This window comes from Chenopodium album, chromosome 15 (genome assembly GCF_948465745.1).
Source record: "Chenopodium album chromosome 15, dcCheAlbu1.1, whole genome shotgun sequence".
Lineage (NCBI taxonomy): Eukaryota > Viridiplantae > Streptophyta > Magnoliopsida > Caryophyllales > Amaranthaceae > Chenopodium > Chenopodium album.
Window position 1 is genome coordinate 24,867,268 of NC_137848.1, and position 19,655 is coordinate 24,886,922.

Here is a 19,655-nt window from a genome sequence, read left to right on the forward strand (position 1 = left end):
GCTTGTCCTCGAGCAAAATTAAACAAAATAAAACCCAAGGGAAAATGATGACACTACTCAAGCAAAGCAAGAAACAAGAATATTAGAGAAGATGAGAATATACACTAACTCACTTTCGTAGGAATCACGGTCAATTTTAGCAACTAAAGATAAGCCATTTAAACCCCTAGATCGCTGAAGAGGACGAGTGATGCTCTTGTAAAGGTTTCCAAAGAGGTTAACCTATAACTCCTTTTTAAAAAAAAACCAAAGTAAAAAGAAAAGAAAAGAAAAAGTTTAAAACCTTGAAAAGAAAAGAAATGCTTATACAAAGGCCTTTTGCACATGATCCAGGCACGAAGGATATCAAGCTTTCTAAAAACAACAACGGTAAGCACGTTCTAAGATATCGAGGGTTGATTGAAACATAAGGTATGCTAAGCGTAGAGATCTAATGAGGCGCAATCCAATTTCATCCCAACCAATCTAACCGCGTTCTCCCTAATGGCTTCAAATCTTCCCTTAGTATGCGTCTCTATGGTTCCACGAAGGAACCGCAAAAGAATAAAATTTGAGGGTTCTTGACATCTTGACCTTGCATCCCTTTTTCTTAGGCTTTAACCCATAATGCCCTCCCTCGGTGTATGACTCAACCACTAGGTCGAAAGGACTTTCCTAAAGGTTGTAACGTAAGGGAAAAAGGTTAGGGGTAGGCTTAAAATTTAGAATTTGGTGGTACACCTAGATTACAAAGCAAAGGTTGGCCACACCTCGACACCAAAACCAAGAAGTCACCAAACAAAAACAAACTAATACCCCCAAGCTTATTCAAAGCTATATCCACAAGCATATATATACAAAAAGCGTAGGTGCTTCTCCCCCAAGCTAAAACGAAGCATTGTCCTCAATGCTTGAAAAGGGAAAAGAATCACATCAAATTATTTTTTTGAATTTTCTCATTTTCACTCTTTTTTTTTTTTGTAAGTTTCATTTTATCAAAGCTATTGTCCTCGCCTCTTTTAACTTTGGACAATTGTATTAGCATGCTTTATCCTAGAATCAACCAAGCATACTCTCAAACCGTGCACACCGTTACCATTTAAGAAGAAAAGCATTCAACTATACAAGTCCAAAAGTATTATGTCCAAAGCAAGAACAAAATAAAACACATTGCGAATTTGCCTTGATAGAAACAAAAATCTTTTTGGAGTTTTTCAGAATAAATGAACATGGAAATGCATTGAGAAAATTGTTTTGATAAATACCCGCAAATGACCCAATCCCCGGCAACGGCGCCATTTTGACTAGGAAAAAACTAGATCGTTTACTAATCCTCCCTAGGTCAAACTAAATTTATAAACACTTAACAAACCTAAATACGAGTATAGAGGTAAGTCAAGGGTCGAACCCAAAGGAAATGTAATGTTCTAGCACTCTCAATTATGCGCCTAAGCTAGGTCAAAGTCGTAGGTGAAGAAGGAATAGTAACAACTAACAAACTAACAATCAAACAAATAAAACACTAGGAATGGGGATCAACAAGTAATCATGATAATTGCAACAACTTGGAAGATCATGCCAATCAAAGGTTATGGAGACTAATGATAACAGCTATCAATTGGAATCAAAGGGCTATCTCCTAATTGTTAAGCTAGGGTTCACTATGAATAACAAACTAAGAGAATCACAATCCAAACCAATGGATAATTGCAATTCCTAAATCAATTGGTCGTGTCATTAGCAATTACAATGCAATCTAGCATAATTCTCAAGGCCTAATCGAATTACACACATGCAAACCTTCATTAATCACTTTAATCTCAACAATTAATCAACATAATTACCAAATTAATCACAATCAATTTATCATACAAGTTTCACCCAATTCCTAGCCAAACAACTACTCAAGAATCATTATCTATCAACAAACAACTAAGAAATCAAGAATCCACAAAATATCAGGAACAATTCCACTAACAAGAATCAAACATCAAAATTAAACCAAACAATCATGAAATCAAACAAAGCAATAAGATGAGATAGAGTGAGAAATGATCATTGATTGATTAAGAAGATCTTCAATACAATTGTCACCATTGAATCTTCAATCTCTCAAACCACAATTGAAATCCCTCACTTTCTCTCTCTAAAACTACTCCTAAACTATCCCTAAAACTAGAGAGAGAAGCTCTCAACCTAAGCTAAGATATGAGAGAGAAAGTCACAAAACTAATCTAAAAATCGTCCTTTTAAAATAGAAAGGTCAAGGTTATTTTATAATAAAACAAGCGAAGGAAAGCAGAGCAGGCCATTCGCACGCACCAGCCACCCCGTGCGCACGCACAGCAGGGTACAGAGAAGGTCGTGCGCATGCACCAGCCACCCCGTGCGCACGCACAACAGTGTAATGAGAAGGCCGTGCGCACACACCAACCACCCCGTGTGCACGCACAGTAGGGTGTGCGCGCACACACAAAAGGATCTGCGCACGCACCCCTACTGTGATGCACGAGGCTTAGCTCCCCTTGCTTGCTCGATCGATCTTCGAGCTCCCGATCATCCCTATCATCGGTGCACTCGAGGCGATGCCCGTGAGGTGAGCAGCCCTTTTATTCTTCAAGCACTTGAACACACCAAACCAAAACATTGCATCCATAGTGCTTGCTTGCGGAGCTAACTTGAATTTCATGCTTGGATTCCCGAGCTTAGCTCCATTAACTCCCTTGAATGCGCTTGTGTTTCCTCCTAGACAATTAAATCTCGGGATAACTCGGCACACCTACAAAACAAGTCAAAGAAACGAAGAAGCGAGAGAAAGAGCCGAGAAATGAATAAAATAAAAGGAAACCATTAAAAGCACGCATTTCTCTAAACTAACACACAAACACACAAACACACAAATCAAGCATTATTCCCTAAAAACAAGACATAAAAGACTAAAAATAAGTATAATAATAAGAAGAAAACCTAGCCTAAGAGTACCATAAATGGAACGCATCAACTTGCTTTGTTATCATTATGATGTGAAAATGTTTTGGTTATATGTCTAATTTAGACAATGAATGCAGGAATAAGAAGGGTTGGTATGGTGAGAATTGCAACAAGGCTTGAGAATGCAAAGTCTTGGAAAGATGAAGACATTTGTCCAAAAATTGTGAAGCTTGTGGAAGAGATAGGTATGGCTAGCTCAAACTGTAGAGCTTTCAAGTCAAGCCTAGAAGAGTATGAAATTCATGAGATCTCAGTTTCCTCTTAGCTTGAACAAGAAGATCTGTTCTTGTGGGGGCATGGAAACTGACATGTGTGCCATTTAGGCATGCCATTAGGGCCCTGCTTGATTCAAAGTTGGACCCACATGAATTTGTTAGTTCATGGTACTCTTTGTGCACAAGGAAAGAAAGGCAAACCCTCAGTTGAAGCTGTAACAGTATTAAAAGCATCACAAATGCCTAGCATGCCAGTTAACATGTCTCAAGCACACTCAAATTCTCCTAGCTTCTAAGTGTTTGACAATAGTAGATAAGGAGTTGGTTTGTTAGAATTAGGAGTTGGTTTTTTGGAATTGAACAATTGTTTTTTTTTTGTAATTATCTTGGGTTGTTTGAACTTAACTTTGATAGTAGGTACTTATGTGTTTCTCTCAATGTTCCCAAAACATCTTGAATTATCTCTATTTATGATATTAATGAGTATAGCCAAAAGTGGCAATTTTGTCTATTTTAAGTTGTCCTCAAATTACGATTTTGTGTGTATTTAGATTCAATGGTAAATTAAAGTACTCATAACAATGAAATACAAGATAAATGCCAATTATTCATCAATTTTCATTCATTAACCTAGAAAATACAACCTTTAAGTACTCATAATCTATTCATTACATGGCATAACTAAAAGGGACAGTACACAAATATCATTTGAGAGCTACAAAGAGTAAAACCAGGTACATGACAAGAACAATCCTAACAACCATGTAAATGTAGCTTGCAAACTCATATGCTTTGTCTGTAAAAAAAATAAATTCCTCTCTTAGCACTCTCAAATTAGATGATTCATTAAGACTTCCTGTAATTTGATCTTCAGAAACCCACATGAATAAACCACAATGCCTGCACTTGTAATTTGTTCTCCTTGGATTTGAAATAGACTCAGAAACCCTAATGTCAGCAGGTCTTGGTGGATTGCAGTTACATTGAATGCGTGTGACCTACATTGACCTTCCATATCTCCTGCCAGAAGAAGAACCAGTACCTAACTAACTAACCATGTCAGAGAAACAGAGAAGAGAAAAAATGAAGATGAGAAAAAAAAAGCAGCAATGGAGGACAAATGAATGGAGAAGAGAATAGGAAGTGGCACATTTATAAGGAGGGAATTAGTTTTACGTGAGCTTTTTTCTCTAGGTTAGGGTTTAAGGAGGATTAACATCCATAGTTAGGGTTTTAAGGAGAGAAAGTGAAAGATCTTCAATGGTGGTATTTGGAGCTTGCAGATTCAACTTGTGAAAATTGTTTTAGAGATCTCCTTATTAAATCAATGACAATTTCTAACTTTGGCATGATTAGTGAGTAATTTTCCCATTAAGGGGATGGTGATAGTTTAGTAGGATCTTGAGCATGTTTTAGGGTTTGAAATTGATTTGTTTCTGATTAAAGTGCTTTGTCTTCCATTTCTTACCAATTATTTCATTTGAGAGGCCTATCAATTGTTGCAGTCGGGTGGATTGAACTAGATAATGGGACAGCGTGATCTAGGAAGTCCATTGAATGATTTTCTTGATTTGTAACTCGATTCGTGTGGCTTATGACGATAGTCTAAGTTGTGCTTGAGTTGCGAAATTGATTAACCCCGATAGGTGGTTAGATTGTGCTTTAAATCATTGAAATAAGTTTCTTAGTTTGCATTTTTATTTGATTTCATGCCTTGTTTATGCTTGAGTGAATGATATACCTAAACTGTTTTCCCTAATCGTCAAATCAAGGTAATTCTTGAGAAGATGGTAGCAAGAAATAGGAAGGATTGGTCGGATAAGCTTGATGATGCCTTGTGGGCATATAGAACGACTTTCAAAACTCCTATTGGCACTGCTCCTTACCGCTTCGTCTGTGGGAAGTCTTGTCATCTCCCTGTTGAGCTTGAGCACCGCACTCATTGGGCTATTAAGAGGATCAATTTCCATTTGGCTAGTGTGGGAGAACAAAGTTGGCTTGATCTTCATGAGTTAGAAGAGATTCGCTTTGATGCTTATGATTGTACTAGTATATACAAGTCCCATTCTAATGAAGAGCATGACAAGCTTATTGAGAAGAAAGAGTTTAATGTTGGTGATAAGGCACTACTCTATAATTCAAGGATGAGGTTATTTCCCGAAAAGCGTATGTCTCGTTGGAGCGATCCTTTCATAGTTCAAGAAGTTTTCTCTAATGGTGTTGTTGAAATCGCTCCTTTGAATTCCTCAAGATCATTCAACGTCAATGGCCATAAACTCAAGCCCTATTACGATGGTGTTTTTGTCAGCCTCATTCATAAGATGACTCTTTATGATCCACCTTGAGAAAGGGTGGAGAACGTCAAGCTAATAACGTTAAACAAGCGCTTCTCGGGAGGCAACCCGAATTTTAAACAATTTTTTCATTTTTCCTTTGATTTTATTTTTCTTCTTTGATGCTTATGGTCAAATTAATTTTCTTTCTTTGTTGTTATTTTAGGTAGTTTTGATATAATGGTAGTTAGATTGCCAACATTCTTGGCACCAATATTGAAGATGAAGTATTTATGTGCTTATTTGAAGTCATGAGTAAGAATTGAGTTTTGATGAGTCCAATATGGTGGGTTCATGAAAATTGGATGTTGAACCCACTGTCAATGGGATTAGAAACTGCCATTGTTCATGTTCATCATAAGCATATTTTGTTGCGCCCACTGTTGAGCGTACGAAGAAGTATGTACGAGCGCGCAAGTCTTGCTGCGCACATTCGTAAGCGCACCCCTCTCATTTCTCTCTCATTCTTCTTCTATTCTATTTTATCCTCTATTGTTGTGCTAAAGCAATTTCATTATTTTTGCTACTATATTTCATTTTAAAATCATCATTGTTCATTTTAATAAGTTGATAATCACTTTAAATTCCCAATTTTATGCTTTACAATTGATTTTCTCTCTCGGAAAGTTAGGATTTTGGGTATCATTGATTAGGGTTTTGAAACTTGCAAATTGGGATTGAAAGCTTATAGTTGTGCACTTTGCTCCATTTCATTTAAATTTTCCACTTATTCAAGGTATGATTTCTTTATTTCTCTTGATTTTTATGATAAACTTCTCACCTTGAATTGTCATGTTAGATTTGAATGTCTTGGTTCATGCTCTAATGGTGTCTTTACTTTGCTTACCTCATGAACCAAAATTTTGTATTGATGATGATTATTGATGCATATATGAACTTATGTTGCCATGGTTTTTCTTGATTGAAATACAATTTTGATACCATCATTGTTGGTCATCATCCTTAAGGATGCTTGTTTGGAATATTGTTGCTCCTTGTTAATTCTTGATGGTTCATGAATTCTTGCCAATATTGTTGATTGAATGTGCTTTATACTTGTTGTGTATCAACTTCCTCATTCCATTTTCAATTTTGGTTGTTGGATTCATTAACTTTTTCTATGCAACATCTTTGAGCACCATTCCTTTCATGTTTTTGAACCTAGCTTTGGTTTTCTTCTGTTGTAGATGGCACCGCTGCGCCGACCCAAGAGGGCTTGTGGCTCTACTACTCGGGAGGTTATGCCACCCTCTTCTAATGTGAGAGAGACATACGGCATAGAGTTCACAAAGCATGAACATTGGGAGAACTTCATTCATCTCTCTTCTCGGAAGTTCCTTTCAACGAGATTCTATGATCCATCAACAACAACGAATTGAAGTTAGGGATCGATTAAAATGTAAGGCGGTTGGCTCGAAATTTAGGATTTGAAGACTTCATAGGTCTTAGTGCACCAACATATACCCATTTTACCTTTGAATTCCTTTCTTCTCTTAAAGTGCATGAGGAGGAAGAAGGTGGTGAACTCGCTCAGACCCTAACATTCCCTGTGTTCAATAATGACCATTCAATTCCGCTTTTTTTCCTAAATAAAATATTCAAGTTCCCTGCACCATTCGAAGAAACCAACTACATGTACCAAGCCTTCGAGGACTTACAACAAGATCATGAGTATAAGGAAACTCGGTGGTGGAGACATATATCGATGGAAGGAACTTATCGGCCTCAATATTTGAAAGAGGCTTCAATTATTCATTCGGCTTTGAGGTATTTCAATGGGTTGCTTACCTATGCTTTATTTTCAAAGGAATTTATCGGCTCCATCTCTAGAGAGGAGTTAACACTACTACAAAAACCGTGTTTTTTAGACGCTTTTGCCTCGACGCCATGGTTGTGGCGTCAATGTACAATTTTTGGTTCTGTGTTTTCGCGACGCTTTTCCAGGTCGAAGATTTTACTCGACACTTAAGCGTCGAGAAAATCACATGCCATACACGTGATTTTTGTTGCCTGCAATTTTGAAATTTTGAAAAATAGCGGGTTGTATTAAAATAATACCCCCTAATTCTTTAAAAAAAATATAAAAAAAATAACCCCAATCATTGAACCGCCCTATTCAACTATTCCCTGCTCTCCTCAATACTGTACTGCACTCAACTCCGATCCGTTCATCAGCGCTTCAATTTGGTAAGTTTCAGAGTGTTTCTCATTCAATTTCAACAAAATTTGGGGGGATTTGCTTGTAACTTTCATAAATTTCAAGCAATTGATCTTTAATTTGCTTTCAATTTTGTTAAAATTTATATATCGATCGTTTTTAGCTTACCCTAATATCTCACAATTCCTAAAATTTCGTTAAAATTTGGTATCATTCTTTGCATGTCTTCGATTTTGAATTGGAGTAGAACAAGAACCAGTCTCTTATTGCAAGATAATTTTTTGCCCTTAATTAGATAAATTAATTTCTTTTTATGTTTTTTTCGTGAGTTTATTTTAAAAGTTATGGTTTTCCGGTTTTTTTGTAGTTTTTTTATGGGTTTTTGTTATGAATTTTATGGCATTTTCTAGGGTTTTAGTTTGGGATTTTTTGTATTAATGTTACTAGCTTTAATTTGAATTTTATGTCTTTGCTTGTGAATGGCATTTTCCTGTTTTGATGATTGTTTTGAGTTTTTTGGAAAATTGATGGTTAGCTAGCTTGAAAGGGGGTTAGTGTAGTGGTGGTAGTCAGGTTCTTACTTCTTAGGGAGGTATATATAGTTAGGGATGTGTGGATAATTAATGGTGGATATGACCTTCTAACCTATCTTCTTTGGGAAGGATATATAGTTAGGGGTGAGTGGATAATTAATGGTGGATATGTTTACATGTCAGATTCAACTTGAGCTGAGTATGTCTAATTCAGTCTAGTTGATTTTGTGTTATCATATCCTCATAAGCTCTACTACGAATATAAAAAGCACATACATGAGGGACTAGCTCTTTTCTAGTAATGGAGTACGTTAGAATCATTGTAATATACGCACTCTAATTTTCACTCAGGACTCTGGAATAAATAAACTAAATTACCTGTAGAAACTGACGCAAGGGTCTGAGAGAGCCAGTTGTGACAGAAGGTTGATTTGATGATTGCCTCCATGAAACCTTGCTATTGCTTCCCGAGAAGACTTTGCAGCCAGACACCACAAATTATAAACACCACAGGTCTGGATTCTTTTACCACAATACAAATCCCCCGGCTTTATCAGTGTTTTTGTCTAGATTATAACTTGGTTATCCAAGGGTATATGTGGCTTATGTTATATTTGTATGGTTTTCGAGGGGGTTTCATATTTTTAATTTACTTAGATTTTTAGCTTCAGTTAGACGATTTTTAGTATGGACTTGGGCAATGATTTATTGCTCTTATCATATTCAAGTACGATGATGCTTTAGTGAACTTGTACTTGTATGTTGCTTTAGTACACACATCATGGTACTTACATGTGATATTTAGTTACACATTATATAAACTTTGTTGTATTGTATTATGGTCTTCAAGTTTCTGTCAATGTTGTGGTGAATCATGATCATGTAATATGTCTATTGTAATGGTCATGTATCGTTTACTAAATTCTTTTCTGTGATTAGTGACCTTGTTATGTTCTTGGTAATGTCGTGTTATGTCTGACAGTTATTTGAGAATACTTATGACTTTTTATTTGAAATGCCGATTAGACCTTAGTCACCTTACTACTAAAATACGGAGTACATTCTGGTACTTAATTGTCTGATTTATGCTTCTTCCGTCATTGGTGTTATGTAATAAATGTGGCTGAATATATTGGTTGCCTCAGTATTGTAGCTATTCTAATTCAGATTTATGACATTATAAGTCCAAATCTAAATGGTCTTTTCGGTAGGAAGTCAGGCTCAACTACAGGATATTCTTACTCTTCTGCTAACAAGAATAAGGCCGTTTTTTGGGGAACCCTAAGAAGGTATATTAATGACTTAATTGTACTCTTTTCATCAAATTGATTCCGGAAGCCTATGTTTTATCAAAATTCGCATGCCACAAGTGTTTAACATGTCACAGTGTCAAAATTTGGCTGTCATATAAAAGTACTTGCATGTTTTTAGCCCAAAATGACATGTCATGCATGTAGTCGTGTAGAATATTTTGAAATGGGTAGTTGATTTGAAGTAGGGGAGTTCGAGTATTGAGTCATAGGCTAATGTCTTCCATTACATATATTTATCTGTGAATTTTCTCTACATTACAAGTCAATGGAATTACCTCCACTTCTTCACTCTTGTGTCTATGTTGTACAAGTTATGTAGTGTTTATATATTGTTACCCTGTTTTAGCTTTCTTCAAGTTCGTTTCAAAGTCAATATAATTGAGCAAAATCTTTTGTTTGTTTCACAGTTTGATCACCTAGATGAAACATAGTAGCGCCAATTCTAGCATGTCCTATTACAGACATGCTTTGTATGGAGCTTATGGCTATTAATTAAGAAGTTATCATATTTATTAATATATGATATGTAAGTTTCTGAATGCATCAAAGGAAAAATATGGTTGCATTAGGCTATTACCTTTGAAAACAGAACTCGGAGTCTTAACTTGTTTATTATTATCCTAGTATGTAAGTTTATGATTGCATCAAAGGAAAAATATGACGGTTCCTTGTAAGGCCTTTTGTGTGCTATAGGTAAAATTTAATGTATGCCTGAATTGTTCTGATGTTGCTATGTCATCTGTTGGACTCAGTTTTCTAGTGGAAATAATATCTCACTTTTCGCAGAGTGAAATGTGGTTCGGTTTATTTTTCTGTGCATTTTCAACTTCCTGTTTATCTTGCTTGCAATTTTTGTTTAATTTTAAATAGTACTTTAATTGCATCTTGTGTCTTGTCTGTAGCTCATTTCTAGCTGTTCATGCATATCATGTGATGTCTTCTTCTAGACTTTCATCACATATATTCAGAATTCTTCTTTTTTATATTTTTCTGTTTCTTTTTACCTTATTCTTCGATTCCTTTATTTCCCCATATCCTAGTTGCCCTATATTTGTCCTAGCAAGAACAGAATTTAGAGCTGAATTTCATGACTGAATTATGAGCCGAGTTTCATGACTAAATTCAGAGTTGAATTTCAGAACTGAATTCAGAGCTGAATTTCAGATCTGAACTATAGAATTGAAAATCAGATTTAAAATCAGAGCTGAAATTCAGAATGCTTGTGTGTATGTGTGTGTGTGAAATTCAGAGCTTGTGTGTGTGTGAAATTCAGAGCTTGTGTGTGTGTGTATAAGCATCAATTATCCTTTTTATTAGCTTTGTCGTTGTTTATCTTTACTTATATACTTGTTGAACCTCATTTAAATTGTTTTATCTTATGCTTTAATTTGATATTTATCATGGTATAATTATGGTGCTTCATTATACTTGGTTGATACAAAGACTTTTATTAGTTTCTATTTTGGACTAGTTCTTAATATGCTCTGAAAGTTATAGTTTTCTCAGCATGTGTATGTTCTGGTTTAAAGACATTGGTCTTTTCATTGTTGTTTGACCATGTTTCATTATATAATTATAATAAATGTTAAGTTGATACTTAAAATTCTATTGTCTACAACTCTTCGCATTTGCTCAAGCGTATGGTCCTAAGTAATATGTTTTTATCAGAGGATGTATTTGAATTTATTACTTGCGCCCGTTCAATATGCTAACGCTACAAATGGGGCATTGTTTTATTTAGGTACTTGTCTGCTTCAAGTTGAAAAATTTTATGGTAGCATGACTTTTTTGCTATGATGGAAACCTGGCTGTGATATTTGATCTCATCTGTTCTTGAAGTCTGAAACTATGAACTAAATCTGTCTTAACTTGCTGTGTTGGTATATTGTGTAATGTACTAATTTGTACTTTGAATTTTTTTTTTTTTAAGATTGGAAAAGGCAATGTAGGTGCAACAAGAGAATAGGCCGGGACACTTGAGCATCAAAACAAGCAACTATATCGTCTATAAGGCCATCATCTATCTATTTTAGTTTTTAGTCTTATATTAGTGATGTATTTATTTAGGGACAAGCTACTATAATATGCGAATTTTTTTTATTATTATTAATTGTGTTGATGCTTTCTTTTATAAATTTGGTAATTAACTACGTACTCTTATTATTATTGATTAATTATTGTTTTTTTTTATCTAGTTATATTGAATATTTGTTTATTTAATTTTAATGTTATTAATTTAATTTATGATAAATTTAAATAACTATGATATATGTATGATGGTAATAATTTAATAAAAGGAAAAAAAAAAGAGAAAAAAAAAAAGCTTAAAAAAAATTCTAGACGCTTTTTAGTGTCTACATATTTTGCACATTTTCATATTTCAAGAGTTTCCCGACATACCATAGGCTGACACGAATAAACTCAAGAGAACAAAAAGCGTCACTAAATTTGAGTATGTGGACATGTAAAAGCGTCGCTAAAAAACTACACAAATTTGGGATAATGCGCGAAATAAGTATTTTCCGACACTTCGTGTATTAGTTAGGACACATAAAAGCGTCGATATTCTTGACGCTTTTTTGTGTCCCTCAAAATTCTCGACTCACAAATCCTCGACACTTTTTAGCAGCGTCGAGAAATATTTTTGCGACGCTTTTTAATGTCGAAAAAAGGCCTAAAAAGCGACCAAAAAACACGCTTTTTGTAGTAGTGTAAGTTGGATATGGTTGGCGGAACAACCATTTGGGGATGTCGAGGTCATCGACTTTTGGATTCACTTTCCAGATCGTTTTATAGACATTTGTGATGGTGTCTTTCTCTTCGGGAGCATTCAATTGGGAGGATTGATCACCAACATCGTTCTTTCTCTAAACAAGAAGTATGAGAAAATTATCTTGTCCCTTGAGCCCATCCGAGATCGCCGAGAGAAGTCTCTGTCCTATCTCCTCAACATTTATGCTTTGATCAATCAAAATTTTTTTGGAGCGGACAACTAAAGAGGATATGTGTATTTGGAAAGTTTCAAGAACAACCGATTGGTTCCCGATCCCTTATTCGGAGGCTACCGCTCGGTACTTGGATACATCCCTCGCTTGGCGGCCTAACAAGTGGCCTATCCACCCATCTCTCAAGAGGACTCCTCCACCCGACCTTCACCTCTCTCCGCATGCTCAGTTCATACTCTCTCTCTTGATTTGCCCTCGATATCTCGGGGAGGTACTCCTATGATCACTTCTTCTTCTTTTACTTACCAATTTGATTTGCCTAGTTTGCATGCTAAAATTGATTCCATAGCTAATGTATTGAATGCTTCTCCTTCGGGAAATAATTTTTGCTTAGTTATGATTATCATGCTAGGAAAATTTATGACTTACATGTTAGGAGAGGAGAGATTCAGCCATATTTGAACTGTCCCTACCTCCCTATCAAACAAGGACCCGAACCTCAATGGGTCGCTTATGATCCAGACCATGGGCCATCTTTGTGTTATTCATATAGGGAGGGGTCTCACGTGCCCCCAATGCTATTCGAGGGACCACCCCAGCCACTTATGACTACAAGAGGCTCGGGGGATGCGACTTTGCCTATGATCTGGTAACCATAACCCTTTCCCTAATCTAGAGACCGTAAATGGGGACTTTCGTATGAGCCGAGTCTAGATGATTGGTCTCATAATTTTTCTATGGATAAGGCAAGGAGAAGGAGTAGGTTGAGGGGTAAGGGGCCGATAGAGGTGGATGATGTTGTTAACCGAGTGTTTTCCGTGGTTGGTGAGGGGAGTACCCATTCTACCCCTTACCATAGCGCCGAGTGATACCGTGTTAGCTACCCCCTTATTTAGTTGCTTTACATTAATATTGTTCTTATGCCTAATTGTTGTTAGGATTTTAGCTTTACGGGGTAGCTCATTATTAGCTTAGGGGAGTATTTTTATGATTGGGTGTGCTTCATTGGTTTCCCCTTTGCTTTTGTGGTTCACTGCGGCTCTGACTTGGAGTTTATGTCTGATGATGATGTTGTGTTATTGATTTGTTGTTGATGGTTGTTTTACTGATGTTGATTGATTTTATGAATTGATGAGCATCTTTTCTGCCCTTCATTCTGTATCTTTGGTTCCATGATCATTTCTAATTCAGCTTAACTATATTCTTCTTTCGAGTGGAAGTAACTGACAATTTTCTTTGTATATAGTCTATTTATTTCTCACATGGCGTATAATTCTTGCTTTTTCTTCTTAGAGCATCGTGAAGGTTTATGATTCCCCTTGTTTCTTTATATTAGCATTGCTTGGACTACCCGGTGAGATCTTTCTATTTCTTCTCTTTCCTTTTTTTTTTTTTTTTTTTTTTGCTTAGATTAGGGTTAGTCTAGGAAAAGTTTAATGGTTCGAGGATGCTTGCTGTGTAACACCATAGGGTGTTTGGGGTCATTGGCGATGTTGTCGAATGGCCACTTGTATGTCGATTGGGTTTTAAATGTCTTGCATGCATCTTTTCTCCTTTGTTTCTTTATTCCTTTTCTTCTCCTTATCTTATTTTTCCTTTTAATTTCAAATTTCTTGATAAAACAAAGAAAAAAAATATTTTGAGGCATTATTTTTGATTTATTTTGATGTTTTGCCTTTGATTTGAACATAATATCGTCCGAGCTTTTTCTTTTGAATGAATAATTTCCTATGTAGTATCGGTGTGCATGTTTTGAGAGTATGCTAGGTCTATTCTAGGATAGGGTATGCTAAGGTAGTGGTTTAGACCTTTTAGGATCTTATAGCCGGTTTCTATTTGTTTGTGGTAAGAAGGATTTTCTCCCTACAGTGGATTTGAAGCTGTAGACACCTAATTGTGTCTCCCAAAACAAAACCAAACCCAGTGATAAATACCTTTCGGGTCATTGATTATCGAACGAAGTGAAAGTGTGAAAAGTTGATAAGTGATATTTATGTCACTCATAGGGGTAGTATTTAGGTTATTTTCGTGTTTATTTTTCCCTTATTTTTCCTTTTATTCTCTTGTTTTCTCTTTAATAAAGTTTCTAGTTTATTTTGGTAATTTTGGTGTGTTTTAGTTTATTTTCTTTATTTTATTAGTTTTAGTCTATTTTCCTATTTTATTTTATTTATTTCTATTTTATTTATTTTTACTTTATTTGTCTTGGTTTTATTTTATTTCGTCCTTTATTTATTTTCATTTTTTATTTATTTATTTCTATTTTTATTTATCTTATTTTATGTCCCGATTCTCCCTTATGTTTATTTGGTTGTGTAGGATCGTACTCGGAGGTCGGAGGTTCGAGGTCCGAGGTTCGAGGCAAATGCATAAGCTGCTGCTCTTCCCTAATTCTGCTGCCAGCCTAACCTACACCACACCCTTCCTTATCCTCCACCACACCAAAACGCCACATTCCCCTGCTCCCCTGCTCTACTCAACAACACCAACACACACCAACAGCAACTGCAGCGACAACACACTACAGCGTCTGCCCTGCTCCTCCATTTCTGCCCAACCACCAGCCGCAGCTTCCACCTCCAGTCATCACCGAAACCACCAGTTATCCCCCTATTCTAGCACCTCTGTTCGCAACCCACGCAAACCACCTGCAACCACCACCTCTGCCACCATTTTAACCCACATCACACACACCAACACCAACCTTTACCCCGCAACAAACCCAATCCCAACAACACCACGCAACACCACCAGCTCCACCACACTGCCCTGCTCCCTGCTTTCCACTCACAAATCACCATCAACAACCCCAATTACAGCAGCAACCACGCACCAACTCCAACCAAACCGCCAACAATAACCACCTCCAATCAGCAGCGCAACTCCGCAACCACCACCAATTCGCATCTCCCACTGCACCAACAACCATCAGCGCATCAATCAAACCCAAATCCGCAACAATTGCATTCCCCAAGCTACCCAGACCTCCGCGGTCGCGCAGCTCTGTCAGAAGGCGCACAAATTGGAGTCCAAAACAGATTGGAGGCAGTAGCATTTGCGCGACCTCTGCGCGATGTCTTCGCGGGCGCGCAAATGTGGGTTCAATCACGAGCTTCTCACGTGTTTTTAATGAAAATCGAAGGGCCACGATTTGATGCTAGATGATTGTAGTTGATGAACGGTGGTGATTGAGCAACATAGGCCGTTGATGATGGAGTATTGATGGTGGTGATATGCGTGAATGGTGAGGATGAAGGTTCATAGCAGCCAAGATTGAAGAGGAAGGGGAATTCGGGGGGGTCTGAGTGTTTTTCGGGGAATTTGTGGGTTTTATTTTTATTTCTTTTTCTTTTATTTTTATTTTCTTTTTTCTTTTCCTTTTCCTTTTCTTATTTTCTTTTCTCTTTTATTTCTTTTCTCTTTTATTTTCTTTTTATTTCCTTTTCTTTCTTTATTTATTTTCTTCTTTTATTTTTCTATTTTTCCTAGTTTTATGAAGTTAGTATAAATACCCATTTTTGGGGTAATTAGAGAACAATTATTATCCATTATTCTACTCTCTAATTAGTTTTAGGAGAGCTTTTCTCTCTAGGTTTGCTTAGAATTAGAGTAGTTTAGAGAGAGAAAGTGAGGCTTTTTCCATTGATGAACTTGGATATTGAAGAAGGAGCTTGATTGAATCTTTGCAAATCTTCATCTTTAATTAATGAGCAATCTCTTACTCTCTTTCTTTGTTTTTGTATTTAGTTTTATTTGCTTATTTTGATTTTCCTTCATTGCTTGTTGATCATGTTGATTCTTGATTATTTGTTGATTAATCTTGTTATTATCATGATTAGTGAGTAATTTCCCCATTGAGGGGATGGTTGTGGTGTAGTTGGATCTTGAGCATGTTCTAGGTTTAGAGTTGATTTATTTGTGATTAAAGTCTTTATATGCTTGATATTCTTTAATCTTCTTGCAAGTGCACATTGTTAGTTGATTAAAGGTGAATCTTTGCTAACAAGAAACGGAAGTTGACTTAGTTAAGATCCATTACTATCGATAGTTCTTTGATTGCACCTTCTAATATATGGTTCTAGTGTGGAAACATAGAGGCTATGTTAGGAGAATTTGATTGACCCCGGAAGGCGGCTAGATTGGACCCTTTATTTCGATATTTGAGCATGTTTAGTTCATAATTAATTCAACTTCTATGCTTTTGTTTATGTTCAAGTGAATGCTATATCTAAACCATTTCCCTTAATGTTTTATTTCTTGTTTTAGCATTTTTAGACTTTAGTTTATTTATCTCCTATTCCGGACTAGCTTAATTGTCGATAACATTTGGTGGTGTTTAACCGTTCTCTGTGGTTCGACCCCTATGCTTGCCTTATACTCGTATTAGGTTTGTTTAGGTTGTATAAATTGTATTTGATCTAGGTGTAGTCGTTTGACGACGCGATTATTCCCTTGTCAAAAGTCTTGAGATGCGGTTGTTTTAATAAAAATATCTTCTTTTGGTTTTCGAGAATGTACTCTATTTATTAAAATGTCCAGTCTAATTTAGTTTGGTCCATGATAAGGGTCCAATAATGGCGTAGTTGGATTGGGCTAGAAAAGAGATTCCAACGATATATTATAAGCCCAATTCCGATGAATAATAAGGAAGTTATGGCCAAAATACTAAATTGGGCCTGAAATGGCTTTATATGGCCCAATGATCTAGTGGAGGGCCCATTAATTAATATTCCTAAAGTTATTAGGATTTATTTTAATATTCTAGAATAATCTAGAAGGTTAATTTGAGTTCTAATGGGATTAGGATTAATAATTATGTTTTTATGAAAGTAAAGAATTTTATTTGGATTAAAACAAGTGTTTCAAAGAGATTAAATTTGATTTTTAAATTTAAGAACGGACGTTAATAAATCGAATTTAATTAGGTTAAGGATTCCGTACGAATTTTAGAAAATGCGTGAACCATCGCGAAACGACAGAACTAGCGTCTCACGACAAATCTATCGCATAACGACAAGGATGTCACGCCGCACTGGGCCCTATCGCGCCGCGGCAAAGGTAGTTTTATTCCAGATGAGATTCAGTCTTTTTCTGATTGTTTCCGGGCTATTTTTCTTATACATAGAGTCGTATTCCCTGTTTGTTATTCGTTCGCAATCATCTTTCTTTTCTCTCTCTTGAGCAACAGCTTATTCTTTCTCCCTCTCTCTAAGCCTTCTCTTTTCCAATAAAAATATCCCATTCACGAGTCTTAGACACGCCTATCCAAGCTCGAAGTTGCCTTCGCCCTAGATGTGAAAGGTTGATAATTTCTGAGGCTTTAGTTCCAAATCCCTATTTCAATTATTTAAATTAATTGTTTGATTTAATATTTTCATTGAAATTACTAACGTGTGTATTTTGTTAATAGAAAAAGATGCGAGGCAACAAAGTAAGTTATTTTATTGCTCTAAATCTTTTGAAAGCATGTTTATATTATTTTAATTCCTAGTACCATGTTAGGATGCTTTTATTGCTTTCTAGTATCATGCTTAGGTTGCTTCCTATTTCTTCTATCATGTTAGTATCATGTAAGGGCTAAATCATTGATCTTTATTGTTTAGTGATATGCTAGGATTTGTTATTAATCTTGTTATTATCATGCCTAGGATCTTGCAAATATTATTATGTTTTGAGATTGAGAATATTATGATGATGATTTGTTGCTATGTTGCTTTATATATTATTGTTATTGTTTGATCACGCCCTCTCTTGTAGGATTAAAGAGAACTTGTACTTGTAATCATGCTTAATAAGATAATTAATAATTTTATTTAGGCTAATATGATTTTAATTCAAGTGATCACCAATAATTGTTTTGTTTGTGCATTAATATTCAACCAACATAGATTAAACAAGTTTAGGATTAATATATTGATTGTATGTTAGTCAGAAAGCGCACATGAATATGAGAAGAATAAAGTAAAGGCCTATTTTTAGGGCAGGTTCAATCTCTTTTAGGTTGGATTTATACCTTCATCCTCGAATATCCAGTCATGGTTGACCACTATGGAGTTAGTGATCTCATGGATCTTGAAGGGGTGTAATCTTCTCCCTGTGATTGGTTTACAAGTTCCTAAAACTTGTTGGCAACTCTTTTGCTCTAGCTTCCTTCCCTTTGGACGCCACCATACTTAAGTGTATGATCACAGTGGGGCTCAAGTGTGGGATGCTTGAATTATTCCCTACAGAAGCTAATAGTGAGTTTTTGCTACAACCGTGTGAGGTTTCTATTCTTCTTGCTTTCAACATTTCTTGAATGAGTGGAACATGGATCCTTGACTATTGCTTACCTTATCTAGAATTTGACTCTTATCTCCCAAGATCGTGAGCGAGTCATTTAGGAAGGACAAAGGCATCTTTTCGGGGTGGAGAGTTTTACTTTTCTAGGATAGTTTTCATTTGTTTATTTTGGGTTTACATTAGCCTTCTTGTTAACCATTTGAGCCATATACCTTTCTTTTCAAGCCACATCTTTAGATTTTGAGCCTTTTGTTTCATTCTTATTTCCGTCCTTAGTTTTTGTGAAGCACTTGGTCCTTATTGTTGGAGTATTTGGTTGATGAGATTGATTATTTGGCTCTTATAATGTAAGCAAGTTTGTGTTGTGTTGTAAATATCTTGTGAATAAAAGCAAATCTAAAGTTGAAAAAGTCGTCCATAGTTAAAAGAGGCGAGAACAATATAATAAAGTGAATTTATGAAAATTGAGAAAAAACTAAGCACATGCAATTTCTCTGGCAAAGAAAAAATGTAAAAATTAAAAAAGTACAAAAATATTTTGATGTAAGCCTTTTTCTCCCTATTTTGTGCATTGGGGAAAATGTTAAGTTTAAGCTTTGGGGTAGCGTTCTTACGCTTTTGTATATATGTTTGTGATTATGGCTTTGAATAAGCTTGGGGGTGTTGGTGTTTTTTTTTTTTTGTTATTACTTGGTTTTGGTGTTGAGATTTGGCCAATCTTTGCTTCACAAATTAGGTATACCACCAATTTTTAAATTTTACCCTACCTTCACCCTTTTTTCCCTTGCATTACAACCCTTCCCAAGGCCTTTTGACCTTTTTGGTTGAGTCACAAGTCGGTGGAGGGAGATGTGATTCAAGCCTATGGAGCGGTTTGCATAGTTAAGATGTCGAGTAGCCTTGAAA

At 35.9% G+C, this 19,655-nt stretch overlaps 1 long non-coding RNA gene across 1 annotated transcript; it reads left to right on the forward strand.

Moving 5' to 3' along the window:
- Positions 1–7,615: 7,615 nt before the first annotated feature.
- On the forward strand, positions 7,616–11,754 carry LOC145582099 (uncharacterized). The gene is made up of 3 exons (XR_014099759.1): positions 7,616–7,705; positions 8,594–8,722; positions 11,453–11,754. It is a non-coding gene; the product is annotated as an uncharacterized LOC145582099 (long non-coding RNA).
- The last annotated feature ends 7,901 nt before the right edge of the window (positions 11,755–19,655 follow it).